This window comes from Haliaeetus leucocephalus, unplaced genomic scaffold, assembly GCF_000737465.1.
Source record: "Haliaeetus leucocephalus isolate CR32 unplaced genomic scaffold, Haliaeetus_leucocephalus-4.0 Scaffold0, whole genome shotgun sequence".
Lineage (NCBI taxonomy): Eukaryota > Metazoa > Chordata > Aves > Accipitriformes > Accipitridae > Haliaeetus > Haliaeetus leucocephalus.
The window spans coordinates 29,916,041-29,919,528 of record NW_010972436.1 but is presented as its reverse complement, the minus strand read 5'-3'; positions in this window follow the sequence as shown (position 1 = coordinate 29,919,528).

The window sequence follows — 3,488 nt, the reverse complement described above, 5'->3', positions numbered from 1 at the left end:
GTGGGTCCCCCGCCCCCCCCCCCCCCTTCCCCCCCCCCCCCCCAGGGCAGACATGCTACCCTCCTCCCCTCCGCTCCCTTCCAGCAGCATTTCAGGTCCTTGCAATTCTATTTTTTTGAGGTTATTTAAAATAAAAGCTTTCTCACAGCAGCCTCCTGGCTCCTCTGTCCTGGGAAGCATCGGGGCCATACCATGGAACGAGCCCATCCTAGGGGCCAGGCTGGGACAGGGGGGTCTCCCTTAAGCTCAGATCCAGGCCTGAGCTTCGGCTCAGGTGAAAGCAGGTGAATTTCTGGCTCAGTCTCGAGCTCTTCCTGACCTTCAGGGCTAGAGCCGCATCCCTGGACCATGTGCCTCCTTCCCTTGCTGAGCTGGCGGCATCTTGGCGCCCGCGGGTTGGCACGGCACCGCGCTGCGGCTTGGTGTGAGTGCCACGTGCCAAGGCCAGCCGCTGGCTGCGGCACCCGGGGTTGTGCGGCACCAAGGCTCTCACAGAGGATGACGGCAGGGACGGCGTTGCAGGGCACCGTGGACGCGGTCCCAGAGGAGCCGCGGTGCTGGCCAGCCCCAGCTGCCGTGCCGGTTGTTTATCCCTGCGTCCGCTTTGCTCCTCTTGTTTTGTTGCAGTTTCATTTATGGTCGTGCTGCTGGCAAAGGCACTTGCCAAAATGCTCCTGATTTTTCCATCTTGTAGCAAAAATGTCTGAAAGGAACAGGGAAAACGTGCAGGACTGGCAGCAAAGCCAGTGACTTGTAGCCTTTTTTAGGGCCAGGAGGGCTGTTCCCATCCACCAAGTCCTGGCTGCTCCCGGCCTCTCCCGGGCTTGTGCTTGGGTCCTCGGCTTGGTTCTCACCACCAGATGAGCCAGCTCGGGGGTGAGCAGGAAAACCTCCATCCCTGGGACTGCGGCAGGTTTAGATCCCCGCAGTCATGGTTCCCAGCTCTCCATACGGCATCCCCTGGGCCTTGGCTGCTCCCCATGCCCCCCCCCAGCGAGGCCGGGCTGCCTGGGGACATCCTTGCCAAGCCCCTGAGGCACTGGGAGCCTGACCTCGCCACAGGGAGCCAAGCCACTGCCCTTCGTACCCCCTCGCCATGGTGGGCATGGGCCTCCTGCCCTGCAGCTGGGGTCAGGGGGGCCACAGAGCCCTCCGGCCCCCACCACCTGCTCCCAGCCCCAGCTGGGGGCTCTGCCAGCTGCCAGCCCCTGGCCTGGCTCACAGGGACCACCAGCGCAGCCAAGGGAGCAGGACCGGCGCTGGGCCCGGTTTTCTGTCCTACCGACGGGCAGAGAGCCGGCTGGGCTCCAGGGAGAAGCCCATGGGAGGGCATCAGGCCTCTGTTGTGCAACCGCGGCCGAAGCTCTGGGAGTCTGTGGGGGCCGGAGAGCTCCCGCGCGGGGTTGCAGCAGGCTTCATTACCAATAGCATCCACTGACGAACCCCTCCAGGGAGGGAATCCTTTGCCAAAGAGTCGCCAGCCCTGGGCCCCCCTCACCCCATGGAGCATGGCCCCCTGTTACAAAAAACCTCAAACCTCCTCCTGGTCCAAACCTGTGAAGGAACAATGTTTTGGGGAGAAAGATGTGGGGAGTGGCAGAACCCCCCCAGCCCATGGTGCTGCCCAGCCCTGCTCCCGGGAACCCAGGATGCTTTTGCCACGAGCTGTGCCCAGCCGTGCCGCTCATCACACTCCGGTGGGGATGTGGGAGCTGGGGCAGCCTCCTGCCATCCCCCCCTCGTGGCTCAGGAACAGATGTCCCCTGTCCTGTCCCACGGCAGCCCTTGGCTCCACTACCTCCACCAGAAAGGGAGTAACACCAGGTCTATGGCTTCCCAATCACTTCCCCGCTGTCACCCCCGGCCAGCTCCGGCACTCGTGGTCACGGTCCCCTTGAGAAGGGGACATGTCCCCACTTGCCCCCTGGGCAGCCCCACCAGCCAGCTCCTGGCTTTGGCAGAGGCTCTGGGAAGGCAGGCGTGGACGGGGCCGATGTTTTGGCATCACCCGGCCCTGGCGCGGCAGGTCTGGGCAACGGAGCGATAGCAATCTCTGCTGCCGGGCGTCCTAACCGAGCGTGCTGCCCGACTGCCAAGCGCTGGCAAGCTGCAGCCTGCAGAGAGCTGCTGCGCCGAGCATGGCTGGCGGGTGCCCAGGGCTGGCCCCGGCCGTGCCACCTTGCCTGTGCCAGGCCCGGTGCCCTCCAACGCGCTCTGCGGCCGCTGAAACTCTCCAGGACACATCGGTCTGCGCAGCGCTGGGCTTGGTTACGGCCTGGAGGTGCTCGTGGCACGTGTGAGCTCCCGGCAGTGCTGGCTGCTCCGCTGCGGCAGCTGGGAGTGCCACGGGACCACAACGGGCAGAAACGCCTCGTCCCCAGTTGCGGCGGGAGCTCAGGACCAGCGTGGCCCCCAAGCCGGGCGCTACACGGCCCACGGTGCCTGACCATGGGCTTGGCTGCTCCTTTCCCCATGACATCCCTGCAAGGGGCTGCAAAGGGCAGCCCTGGTGCTGCAGGCGGGGTGCTGGGCTCTGCTGCGATGAGGTCTGCGCCGCAGCACCCACTGCAGTCACAGGCAGCCCGTGGCTCGGCAGGGACGGCTCGGGGACTGGTGGCACAGCCGGCTTTGTGCCAGAGTCACTGTCACATCTGCTGTGCTGCCACCAAAACACAGCCCGGCGCTCCTGAGGATGGCCGGTGGCTCTCACTCCGGCACTATCCGGCCACAGCTCCCTGCACTGGGGGGGATGTTTTGGGGCCCCTCAGTCCTGCCGGCGGGCAGCTGCCCGCTGGCATGGGCTGCATGGCCGTGCCCGGCACACACAAGCCCATCCCGGTCTGGGAGAAGCCACTGTTTCCATGCAGGCCGGCGTGACTCAGCACCAGCAGCGTGTCCTGGCCCCGGAGCCAGCTGCAATGGCCTCGCCGTGTGTCAGACGAGGGTGCCTCGGCCACGGCGGCAGCACCACGCGCACCCGGGAAGCCCAGCCAGTGTGGGGGGTGCTCCTCCCTGTGCAAATGCCCCCGAATCGTGGTGCAGGCGATTGGCGGCCTTGCTGCCCGCCGGAGTCACCCGTGGGCTCACCGCCCGTGTGCTCAGCACACCGTGGGCACCGTGTGCAGCCGGCTGGGCATGTGGCTGACCAGCCCTGGCCCCAGCTGCTGGGCATGGGGAGGGGGTCTAGGGGGCAGGCCCCGGGGGGCTTTGGTTGTTGTCCTGTGGCAAACGCACACCGGCTGCACCGAGGCCACGCAACCGCTCCGTGTGCCGGCAGCAGCGCCAGGGCCCGACCGGGGCCACGGTGTGGGACCCCGCCGGTTTGGACCCCCGGCGCTCCCCGTCCCGCCAGACCCGCCATTCCCGCTCCCGAACCCCGGCTCGGGCAGCCAGGCTGGTTCCTCTGGTTTTGGGACAATTTGCGCCAAATCCTGGGCCCGGGGGTGGGGAGTGACGTTGCCACGGGTTGGGGGCGAGCATCCTTCACG